Below are 13,361 nucleotides of genomic sequence, written 5' to 3' on the forward strand. Positions count from 1 at the left end.
AACGCCTAAAAGCTGCCCCCAACAGCCAGTTCAGTGAGGGGTTAAGTGTGCTCTTTTTCTGTCTAAAAGGTACAGGAACAAAGTAGGTAACTGTATCTATGAGCACTTTTGCAGTAGAAATTCGTTGCAGGTCTTGTGTATAGTTACACCTCTAGATGTCACTGTTCTCTTGATAATGCAGGTTGTGACTTTGTGTTTCTGTCTAAAGCTTCTGCAAATGTTCAGCACTTGATAAAGTACGGATTCTGCGGATAACCTGCCTCACATTTTAAAGTATTCCATCTACTCACCGTAACCGTTAACACAGTCTTACATAACTATATGGTTATACATTGTATTCAGTTTAAGCAGCTTTATTCACCCCCCTTATCATTATGTACACTTTGCTTTCTTTCTTTGTGCTCAAAATGACGAGAACCCATCCTGCTGAACATTTTCTGTTCATCGCAACATCCCATCTCTCTCTCTCTCTCTCCTAGTGCATCCCTCTCCTCACCCCCTTCTCTCTCTCGTGCTATTCTGTCTATCTGTGTACTGAATCAGCATTTTAGAGTAGTATGCCGCAGGCCTGCAGAGAGGCAGACCATGGAGCTAATTATGCTCCCACAGACACTCAATCTCTCCCCTATCCCCCTTCTCTGTTGCTCCATCCTGCCTCTCTCTCCCTGTCTCCCGCTTTCTTTCTTTTGATGTATATGTCTTGAACTCTGCAGCTCAACTCTCAGTCCCATCGTAAGCTTCTAAGGATGCCTGAACATCCATAATAATCACATCCAAATGACTGTTTTTCTTAAAGTTCATCATTTCCTTTCAGTACATCCATATAACATTACAGTTCTGTAAGGAGCAGAATTATATAACTACAAGATGATTCTATTGAATCGAGGTATATTTTTTGCAAGCTACATTTTCCAGGAGCTGTTTACCGAAGGAAATGCATTTGGCACAAAACTAGACAACAGGAACTAAGCAGGCACAGAAAACTTTAGTAGAATAATGCCCATCTTGCAGTTTTTGTCCTCATTGCTGTTTCTCTTTTTATCCCTTCCACACTGCTTTGATTCTTCCTCCGTTGGTTTTTAACCCAGACATTCGTAATTTTCTTTAGAGATATCTGACAGAGTGAGAAGCCAACCCTCTAGTAGTTCTCAGGGACTGCACGTCTCTGAATCTCTGTTGTTGTGGGCGAGAAAGGCTGTAAGCTTTGTCCTCAGAGGGGAGTTCTGTGCCTCACCATCTGCAGCTGGGAATACTTTGATATCCAGTAGTTGAACATTTCGGTTGCATGTCAGAAATCGAGCAATAAGATATGGAGAGTCAGGTGAGGGTGAGAGCTCCCTCTTTCCCCTCTGTTCAGTATTCTGCAGCAGTCAGTTCTGGCAGGCAGAGCTACAGTACACTGCCAAGCTCCCGTGGTTCCTGTGTTTTTTCCAGGACTACAGAGGCAGTTTGGCACTTTGACTGTTGTGGGACACAGGAGGTTACCAGTATTTACACCACCAGATAAACTAAAGTGTTTTTTCCACATGATCCGCAATGGTACACAAAAAAAGTCTTTAAGACATGAACAAAAAAGATTTGAGTTAGATTCAGACTATAAGATTCTTGCCCTATTTTGTAGTTTTAATGCTACATTGAACAGTTTAGGAACTAATCCCACAGCAGAGGCTTGTAAGTCCAATAAAAGCTAGTGCAGGTTTGCTGATCCTAAAAATAAATGAGTTTAGAATCAGATTGTTAGGAGAAGCAGTGTTAAAAGTCTACTTGGAGCAGCTCTTTAAGATCCAAAAAAGGAAAAAAAAAAAATAAATACTGGACAGTAATGACATGTTTGTGCACATCAAGAATTATCCGGTGCTGAAATAGTTTTAGGCAGAGATGAAAAAGAAGAGAAAGAAAGGGAAAAAAAGATGAGTGGTGTTTCATGAGTTGTGGATCAGTGAAGCAGCATTACCCGCCCACAGACTTCAGTTAACAACGAGAGAGGGGAAAGGCCAGCAGCGTACCAGCAACAGAGGAGGTACTGAGCTCTGAGTGGGGGGAGGAAAAGCCCAACATCCAGAGAATTGTTAAATTTATAACTTAATATTTACATCACTACTGATTATTTGAAAACAAGGCGAAAACGGAAACTGGAAACATCGAACTCTCAAATATTACGCATAGATGGAGATTTATTAGAACTAGGGAAGAGCTTATTTATGACTGTTCTCTTTGTCTTTCTCCTGCACTTCCTCTCTCTGTTTACTCTAACAAAATATTCTCATATTTTCTCACAGAGCCCCCCTCTCTCTCTAAACCACGCTGCCTCGGTGTGTGTATGCTTCCAGAGGTTTTAAATTTTTTAAACGTCTCCTTATCAGTTTCGTGGATTAGCATAATTAACTAGTCCTTTGCCTCAGAATTTCCCCTGCAGCTAATTGGTTGTCAGCTCTGGTTGCGGGGGCCAATGGGCTAGAAGAGGGAGTGGACAGCCAAGGACTGAAGAGAGAGAGAGAGGGAGGGGTGGGCACGAAGAGGACTGTCCGATTATCTCATTATCAGACTCACCAGGCGATTAAACTAGAAATCCCCCCTTACTACATACACAGAGACACTTAACACATGCGTTGAATGAATAGAACAACATAAGATCTGGTTCAGAAATGACAAAATTTGATGCATCCTGTACATAATACAGGTACAAACATGTAGTTATATGCCAACACACACAGCTGATTTAGTCTGTGTCAGACAGAAAGACAAGAGTTCAGCCATGAACATCCACTGAGTCCGCATGCAAACAGAAGACTCTCATCCCCATGATTAGCAAGTAGCTGATGTGCAGCAGGGCAATGACAGAGCCAGTGATCATGGGCACTCATGTAGTGGAAAATGCTGCAAGCAACCTCCCAGCTATTGGGATGCCCACATGTGAATATAATTTTACTCACTGGTGTACTCAGAGTCTTATAGGAGTTTGTATCCGGACAGCGATGTTACAACGGCATTATTTCTGTTTCTCTCAGGGGAACAACAGCATAACAACATCTACCAGACACCCCATCGACTCCGCTATAAACCCCCCATCAAAGAACAGTGTGGCAGTCAGACAGGAGAGAAGGATTAGCCCAAGCTAAGGTTCCCATTACATAATCCACTGTTTTAGATTAGCTTCATTCCCCTGTGAACGTGATATATTTAACCCTTTGAAACAGAGAGGAGAATTGCAGCCTCACAGATCTATAATAGAGACAGTCACATGACAGTTCCCAACAGTTTATTTCTAAGGGGTGACATGATGACACAGGAGACGCTGAGGATGGTAATCCTTTATTTTCGTAGACAAAGTTGGGTTGTTCTGGAGTATGCACTACATTTTGTGATTCAGTTCTGGCTTGCGGGAGTTCAGCTTATGCTGTCAAGAAAAAGTTAAAGTGAACCTATGTAACTTGGGCTAAACAGTGGCCACGAGTGAGCAATCCCGGGATAATTGTAGGTAACACACTGTGTAGCCGTAGAACAGAAAGTTAACAGACAGATTCACTAATGTCAGTTATACAGCAATCTAAATTTAGCTTACATTAGCCACCATAAGCTGCCAGTCATACCAGACCAAGCGAAGCTGTTGTGCATCCCTGAGTGGATTGAAATGAGAGATGGCAATGCTCGGGTTTTAGTTCCTATGAATTCAACATTTCATTTGCAAGAGGAAGAATATGTTGATTCTTATTTCCAAATTCTAATAAAAGTTCTAAATAAATTGCCTCAAGTGATCTCACTTGACTCACTTTCATTTACAGTTTCTCCTAGGAAGAGTACATATTAGTGGCAGTATAGTTAGATCTTATTCTCAGACATGGACATTTCTATCCACTTAGATATGGAGAGCAGGGGTTTGATGCGACCTTTGTTAGTGCAACTAGCGACTTTATAAATGGGCAAAACAGTCTAGGTACATCAGTAAAGCAATCTTTGGAAATGTTTGTTTCCTCATTGAACTATAAATGAGCTAATAACTGAGCTCCGCCGAGCAACGGTCAACACACCATCAAACTGCGATCATCAGAGAAAGGAGAAGGCATCTGCTGACTGTAGATATGTGGGGAAAAACTGCACCAAAAGCACACATACTGTACCTACATGAAAAAAGGTCTAGTGAAGCCTGACATGTTAATAAACTGAATGAGAGAGTTGATTAATTGTTTGTTTATAGTGAGGGAAATACTACAGAGCACTTAAAGTGACTACAGAGAGAGGAGGTGCTCTCTCGCTCTGCTCTGCTTCTTACTGAATGATTGCAATTAGCTCCAAACCACCATCTTCCGCATGCCTGGTGTGCTGCTGTGGATCAGGCTCACATGGTACTACTGTATGAGCTAATTTATAGCCGTGCATTAAGTATTACACCACGGCTCTCAGTGAACTCTAAATCTGCCTTTTATATGAGATTAGGCCCACAAGAAAATGTGAGGAACAACATTTACATCTTCTATCTCTGTTTTGCTCTTGTTGTATTTCTCTTTGTTTTCCTCTGTTTTCTGTTCCTACACCCGTGGATGGTGACAGAGCAGAGAAAGCTGTGGAAAATGTTTGGTCACTTGATGTTGTTCTGCTACATGTTCTCCCGTGGCCTCTTACCTCCCTCCCTTGCTGTTTGCCTCTGCCCCTTTCCCCTCTCCTCTGCACAAGGCTCTCCAGCCCCCCAGAGAGACTGGTTTGTTGTGTCGTGTTGCTCGGCTATTGAGGAAAATTATGCTCACTCTCGGTTATCATTACCTACGACTACTCTCTGCGGGGTCTGTGGCTCTCTGTGTCAGTCTATGTGGGACTCGTGACAGAGTAATAGCATGGTTTGGATAGGCAGGGAGGACATTTTTCTCGTTTGACAATGAAGTTAGTAGACTAAGTACAATTCCCTCTCACATTACTTGGGGGTAAAGTGTACTGTGCGGATCTGAACACCGGTGAACATCAACGACAGACTGTTAGATGTGATATGCAGTGGGCTGAAACAGCTCAGACCGGTCTTCACAGGTGGACGTAAACCAACAAAGATCTTGGGAATCAGAGTTGAGAATTACTTAAAGGCTTCAATCATTATGTGGTATTGTTTCTTTGAGTCTGTGTGTGTTTATGTGTGTGTCTACCATCCACCCACACCATCATGCATCCTGTGTTTTGCATCCTGATCATAGCATTACTGCAGTGTGCTGCAGGCTTAGAAAACCCTAAATACACTCTCTAGGCTCTTTGTACATGTGTCTCTGTCCATGTTGGTGCATTTTTTATATGAATTATCTCCATCCCAAGAGCTAAATCGCCTCTACATTGTATGGCTGTTAATTAAGTCAATATTTCATGCACACGTACAGAGTAAAATATGTCATAAATCCCCTTAAATAAAGTAAGTGCTCCTCCTGTTCAGTGTTTGACCTTAGAGCCAGAATGGAGCTGGTGTGGTAACTGGGGACTGGTGATTTAATTTGATTGGTAGTTTAGTGTCTGTGAGCAAGTGAGCATCACTATGTAAAATTTCCCTTGTAATGGAGACGGTCAAAAGTCAAAGCCTCATCCAAGCCATACACTAAAATATTCACAGGCTGATGTGGAAATCCATCTGAGAAAGCAAGAAGAGGCTGCAGGATTTACTTTCAAACCCTCAGTACTCAGCGCACCTGTCGTCCACCATTCAGCATCGATAAGTGTAATGGGAGAACAGCTGAATTCATTAGGCTCAGATTGACCTGCTATGACGAGCAATTTAGTTTCAAACACAGTTAGGCACCTGCGGGAGGGAGGAAATTAGCATTTTAAATAGGGACGATTATAGGCCAGGCCACTGTGTGTCTGTGTGTGTGTGTGTGTGTGTGTGTGTCTTTGTCTGTGTGTGTGTGTTTGTGTGTTTGTGTGTCTTTGTGTGTAGCTACACACGCAGACATCCCCCTTCTACTCACTTACTTGACTAATACATCGCCGTGGGTTAAGCCATCTGAAATATTGACAAAACATAATGCTCTCCTCCCACGCCTCAATGCACTTTTTTATAAATAGAGTGGCGGTGCAGAACGCAGCTGGAGAGCACTTCTGAGAGCACTTGAATCTGACACAACACAAAGAAACCACTCTGCCCTACTCCTACATTTAGCTGGCAGGCCCTACAAAATAGTTACCAGTGTGAGCATCTAAAGTGCAGATGGCTTTGATATGATAGTAGCAGCATATCAGCTTTAAAGACACACGGACTTGTGCTGGTAAAACAGATTTAATCGGTTCGGAATCAAACGATATTAGGGTATGCACATGAGTGGTGTGGTTGATCATCATCAACTCCAAAGTTATTTTATTTCCACAATCTGTATTTTTTCCTCTCTCTTTGGGAAGAGATATTTAATTAGCCAATTTCTGCTAACAGCATGACTCCAGCGATGGCAATGTTGGTCTGTATGTGGGTCAGTCCTTCATTTTGATCCAGACTGAAATGTCTCAAAACCTATTAGATAAATTGCTGTGAAATTTCGTACAGATATCCATGTCGTAATGACTTCGGTGATCCTCTGACTTTTCCTCCAGCGCCACCATGAGGTTGGCAATTGTGGTTTTGAGTGAAATGTAATGAAATCTGTTTTTTATTATGACAATTTACGCATTGAAAGTAAATACAATTGAAATGGATTGATTACCAATAAGTCAGACAATAATAATCAGCCAGTGACTCTCACAGACTTTAGCATGATTTATATGAATTATATGTAACTTATATGTTGTAATTGGATTTGTTTTGGCACATGACCTATCACAGAGCGGGCAAGGGTGTAGAGTATGTGTGTGTGTTGAAGGGTAGTTGGGTATGTGGAGGATAAATGACTACTGTTCTTCGCTCCAGCATGGAAATGGTCTCCCCTGTGATGTCACTCGCATGTGCTAAGTCCATTAGCACTTTTGCCCACAGTCATCAGTTATCTCTCTATTATCATTTGCAGCGAAGGAAAAGAACTCATCTCCTCTTTGTAAAAGGCCTAGAAGCCATGCTCAAAGAGTAACTTAAAATAAATCACTGAGATTTTTTTTTCCAAAGGTTTTGCATATTCTTCGATAAACAATCGATAATGTATACTTTTGATGTTTTCAAGGAAAGCATACATAGTTACACACAGGCAGAATTGTTATGTCAATCGTTAGCAAAGCATCTTGGTGAAAAGAGGGAGGCCCATGTGGAGGAGAAGAAACACAGAATTGTGTTTCTTTTTCTTTCCTCCCTTTCTTACCATCTTTTATCCTGCTCTCTCATGTATTGATCCAAAAATGGGTGTTTATAGCTGTTGTCTCCAGCATAAAAATATCCAACCCTGCTTTTTCTACAAAATCTTCGTTTTCTCTCTTTGCCCTCTTTTGTTTATGGGTTCATGAGGGAAGGTTCATCAAAACCTGCTCCTGCTACTGATGTATGTCATGTGTGGCTGCTACTTTTAACTGATTTTACCCTTTAACATAAGCTAAATGGTGCAATAGTAGCTTCTTTGATGATTTTTAAGTCACAGAAAGAGGTTTACGTCATCCTGCTGAGGTAAAGGTGTGTGTGTATCTCCTCAGGGACATTGTTAAAGATAGGCAAGTAAAAGGTAGATGGTCTTTGTGATCCCTTGGGAAGAAATAAAGATCACCACCAGACTCATCAGTGCACCACAGATTTGGACAGAAGAGGAAAATGGGCTGGAGTGGAGCACACTGTGAGTTATTGAGTTTATACTGTTATTAGCCTAAGAATGCAAAATTGCTAGTGAAGGAGGATACTTTCATAAGAAGTGTTGCACAGATTGTTCAAATGTGACAGAAGTGCAGGATCTTGTATTCACACCATCATGTTGTCGGTTTCGACTGTGTGCAGCGCTTCTGTGGCTGTGTGTGTTTCATCTGAGTGGGCTTTCTACTCAGCTATATTCAGCGTCTCCTGAGAGGAGTCAGACTACACCTCTACCTGGAATAGGATCAACAGGCCATCCATCACACAAAAACAGCTACTATGACCAGCTTCGCAAAGTGCTGAGCCAGCAGTTTCTGAGAAAAAGGGCATGTGAGATTCTATCCTTTATTTGTGTTTTTACAAAAATGTGAGGTAAGCATAAATGCTTTACATTTCTGGGAACATATTTACTGTACAGATATAGTAAGAATGTGCTATTAATCTTCTCACCTAACTCTTGGCAAGTGAGAAAATAATTTTTTTCCCGAAATATGGAACTAATACTTTTATCATTGCTGTTCGTGAGTTATCTGAAACATTAGTTATAGCCTACCCTTCAGTTGACAGTGGCCACCCCCTTAGGCACTAGCTCCACACTCCATTCCCAAACACGCAATTCACAGAATGGATTTACTAATATCTGCACTCAGACCCAGCTGCTGAAATGATGATACCGGGATGAGATGGCAGGTTTTTTTAAGTGTGCCAAATCAGATGAGCCTTGTTGAATGTACCTTTTCATGCAGAAGCACTCATTTCTCCTCCACATCCAGGCCCACTCCTTTATGATGAGACCCTGTTTTGTAACTGTGTCCACCTTGAAGACTTCACCTGGATCCATCCATACATATGCACACGCAGCTCAGACATACAGGCTGTCTTCCTCCTTACTTTCTCACACCATTACACACACATGCTGCTGCAAAGTAGACAGAGAATAATACTCTTTGTATTCATGGATAGACCTATTTAATGATAACTTCACAGTGTGTGTTTGTGTAAGACTCTCTGTGACTGTCAAAACAGGACCCAGAAAATAGTTAATTATGTTGATCTAAATTCCAAAAGGAGCTCAATTACTCATGTTTTGAATTTGACACCTCAGAAGAGCACCAGAATGAATATTATGACACTGGACTAAGAGAAAAAGAGAAAGAAGAGAGAGAAGGAGGAGGGTTAGGGAGAGAGAGAGTAGAAGATATGATGAGACCTCATTAAGGCTACAGTGAAGCAAGCGTGTGTGTGTGCACGCTCATGTATCACAGTGAGCATGATCCAGTGTGTTTTTGTATGTGTGTGTCTGTGTGAGTGTGTGTGTGTGTGTGTGTGTGTGTGTGTGTGTGTGTGTGTCAGTCAGAGCAAATCGAGGAAGCCCCTGGGAGGGTTAAGTAGGGAAACAGAAGAGATTGAGGTGGGAAATTCTCATCAAATATGTCCAAATCAGGAAAGGTGTCGACAAGAGCCACCCTTCAAAGGGACAGAGGGGAACAGAGACATCAGAAGGGTGTGTGTGTGTGGGGGGTGGGGGCCTCTGTTGAAAGAAAGAGGGGTCATATGTCTGACACAAAGGTGGCAGGTATGATGCTGGAGAGGAAGGTAAAATACAAAAGTAAGGGTAATTGGAGTTACTCTAACATTACTAAGATAAGCAGCTTAACAGGGGAGGGAGGGTTGTGGTTTCATAGATATGCGTCACGATGTGGGGGCTCCATCTCAGGGGCGAGGTCATGTTGAGAGGGGTGACATGCTGGTGATGAAGCGGGGGGGGGGGGGGGGTCCTTGGGGGCAGTCCTGTGGTAATGAGCTGTTAGTCTCAGAGGAAGACAAGCTCTATTACAGGCACACTGAGCTGCTATTCTGAGGTTTAATCTGAGGCACAGAGGCTGGTTCACCTTCTCATGCCGCTCAGCACAGATACATGCTCTCCCTTTGACAACCTGCTGAATGTAAAGGGAAGTGAACATTAAGATCTCTCAGATCTGGAAGATGTTCCCATCGTGTGCCAGGTATGTCTCCTGAATGGAGGATTGCATTGCCTGTGACACATTTTTTGTTTGAGTGCGATGTGATTTCCTGTCACCCTCCTCTCCCTGTCCCTCTCTGACCAAAACAGGTGAGGGAATCCTGTTTTAAATGCCTTCTAAATAACCTCACAGGTGCCATGCCAGTCCTGCCGTCCTGACCCTCATTTCTCTACACGTTCAAAGGTTCAGTCCTGAAACAAGATGAGAAAGTTTTAAGTTTCAATCAGGAGTGCCTGTGAAAAACAGAGTAGTTAGCAGAAAGTGATTTTCTCTGGAAATAAGTTCGAGAGTCATAATCATTCGTTTGGCCAGTGGAATTGTGGAGTAATATTTTGTTGCTGTTATTGCTGCTGCCTGAAATGGATGGATGAACTGCATCAAAGGAATTTCTAAACAAACGGAGACCGACAGTCACACTCTCAGTCAATTTTCTGCCTGAAAGGAAAGCGTGAGCTTGGTGGCTGTAGTAGAAAATACAAAATAAAGTCATGATAAGGCTCTAAGAGTGCACACAGGATTTGTTTAACAGGACACACTCCATGTATTGGTTTGCATTCTTACCATAAACTCATTTTTGTTACAAATGGTAAAAGTAGAGTAGAAAATGTTAGTCGATCCTTGCACTTGTTTTTCTGTAGCAGTGTGCGAGAATGACCTGGTGACACAGTGAGCTGTCAGGATCGATTGAGGCTCCTCGGAGCTGGCAGCAATGACCAGGCCTGGCATTCTGGCTTCGGCATGCCATGTCTGGTCTACCATCCCTCCTTAGGAAGCCCATAGCCACAGTGACACACCAAGTGGAGCTGCAGCAGAAAACTGCACACACACACTTTGCCTACCTTACACAATTTTTACACCATTAGCTGGGCTGCCAGGCTGAACCCTCTCTCATACAGAAAGTGCAGTACATGGATACACCCTCTTCCTGCGTGTCACCCTCTCTACCTACCCTCAGCTGTGTTTTTCTTTTTCTGTCTCTACATTAAGTGCCAAATGCCACTGCAGTATCTGACCCATCCTGGCAGAGGTGAGTTTGGATAGTAAAACCACTGTTCTTGCCAAAAAAGATGAGAAAACACTGGAGCTACTGAGGAGGCTCGAAAAAAATTGGCAAAGGGAATTATTGAGGTTGAAAGATAAAGAAAGACACGAAAAAGAGAAGAAGTGTAGTTCAGGGTTGACAAGGTTTGAGTAAAGTTGCAGGTGCAGCGTTATGAATCTCTTTTCTCTTTCTCTCCCACCCCTCCATCAATCCCATCTCGAGTGCCAGGGCGTTGGTGCAATGGCTAAATCAATCACCTCTGTGCCCTTCTTCCCTCCATCCCTCCATCCACACATTGTGCTGACATGGTAGGTGTATTTTTTCTCATCACTGTAGGACACAGAAAGGACCCAAAGACAACACACTTAAAAAAAAACCAAACCACAGTCATTGGTCAAACATCAGTCTATCGTCTTTAATAATAGTAAAAGATAGAATGTTACTTAATATAAGTTACTGCAGTTTTTAAATAGCCAGAACCTCTGGTCACACAGATGCAAGTTCTGTGTAGATTCATACAATAATAGTCTGAGTGTGTTCAGTGTGTGTGTGTGTGTGTGTGCGTGTGTCTGTGTGTGTAGGAGTGTGTAAAGCCAAAGATGAGAAAATAGAAAGAGGAGAGTTACTGTAAGCAAGACAACCAAGTGATCATTAACAGGCTGTGTGTGTTTGTGTGTGTGTGTGTGTGTGTGTGTGTGTGTGTGTAGGCCCTATGTAATATAGGTCTTCAGGTGCGTTGCTACTCAGTGTGGTGTTCGTTTTTTTTTCCTGTGTGAGTGTACATGGTGTGTTTCTTATGTATAGAAAGTTTGTCATGTTCATATAATTATGAAACATCTGTCTCTAACCTTCTTGTGACCTCTGTCCTCTGTGTCTCACTCGGCTAGTCACAATCTGGGCATGTTGGAAAAGATGCCTGTCTGTTCCTTTTCACACCTGACACATCTGTTTGCATTAAAACCACCAAAGTCTCAGGCGGAACATTATAAACCACGATGTAAAGCATGAACAAGAACTGTAACTAGTTCTGGCTCTTTTGCAGAATTTTTTAGCTAGTAAATATACAATTTTATAAATACTGTCTTCACTTCAAGTTTTAATCATACTATTATGACTTTTCTAGGATGGATATCTAGACTGACAATGATTATTTTCTCCTTTTTAGTACAGCTACCTACTGACTGGCCTGTTTCACATTTCACAGTCCAATCATTGTCTACTTTTTCTTGGAAAGGTCATGTTTTCAAAGCTCCCTGTTAACGCTTGACACTTTTTGTTTTGTAAGATGGCTAGGGTTAAGAGAAATTTACAGTAATCTTGTTTTTTTAAATGCTTTAGGGGGCTGTGCGCTGCTTGCCCTGATGAATGTCTTTTTTTGCAGGAGTCGCACTTTGTGAATCTCTAAAACGGAGGTGGCGACTGCAAAGTTGGCATGACGCATTAGCCAGAATAGCCACAATTATGAGAATAAGACCCAGGTTGAAAAATACCAGAATTTCATGTTAGATCTGACAATTGTCCTTTCTGCTGTAGCATGGCCATCTGATGATGGTGTTGTCCTTTATGGTACAATCATCTCCTATCCTCTCAGGCCCCTCTTAACGCAAATCAAGGGCAAGCAAGCAGAGGGAATCCTGCTGACAGCCACACTCTCCTCTGCTCCCACACAATGTCATCTACAGAAAGGCTTTTATCCTAGAACGTGTGTTTCTGTGTGTGTGTGTGTGTGTGTGTGTGTGTGTGTGTGTGTGTGTGTGTAAGCTCTCAAAGTGGGGTCACGTTGAAAGTGATGCACAAAACTCAACAACTCACCAGTTGTTCAGTTTTGTCTTTTCACCTCGTAAGACAAATGAGACAAGTGATCTCTACTACAACTTTGTCCACTGCAGCCCTGCTGTCAAAGGGGGATGTATAAAGGAGAATCTAAAGACATAAACAGGTTCAAAGGGAAGGATCCACAAAGAAGAAAATCGTCATCTTTACCCCTAAAAGGCTTATTTGGGCTGTGTGTGTGTGTGTGTGTGGGTGTGTGTTTGTGTGTGTGCGAGTGTGTGCATATGTGTGTGCAATGATGGGATGTAATATTGACTTATTGCATTAGATGATCTCTGCGCTTCATGCTCACGCTCTAACTTTGCCCTCAGAGAAATAACGGGATCAGACTGAGCACACAAACTCAAGCACACACCCACACACACACTCACACACACACACAGTAATGGTTGTGTGAAGAAAAAATGTTTTGTTTCTAGCATTGCTGGAAGTGCTCTGGGGTTTTGTGTTCTTAGTACTGTCTACATTTGCCATTTCTGTCTGTCTGGCTGTCCACAAGCCAAGTCACTTTTTCTGGCCATGGGTTCATCTGTCTTTCCCAGCTTTCCTGTCTCTCTCATAGGACACTTTCAGAAGCTGTAAGATCCAGCAGGCAGAGATTCGAGGGCCACGTGAAGGATTAGAGCCCGCTCTTTGCCGATGGTGTGAGCAGAGCGACCAAGCAATTGGCAGCACAAATGAAATGAAGGGAGGAGGGGGTGGAAGGAAAGAGCAAGTGGAAGGGTGGTCCACTGTGAGC

The sequence above is a fragment of the Xiphias gladius genome, chromosome 6 (assembly GCF_016859285.1).
Source record: "Xiphias gladius isolate SHS-SW01 ecotype Sanya breed wild chromosome 6, ASM1685928v1, whole genome shotgun sequence".
Taxonomy (NCBI): Eukaryota; Metazoa; Chordata; class Actinopteri; order Istiophoriformes; family Xiphiidae; genus Xiphias; species Xiphias gladius.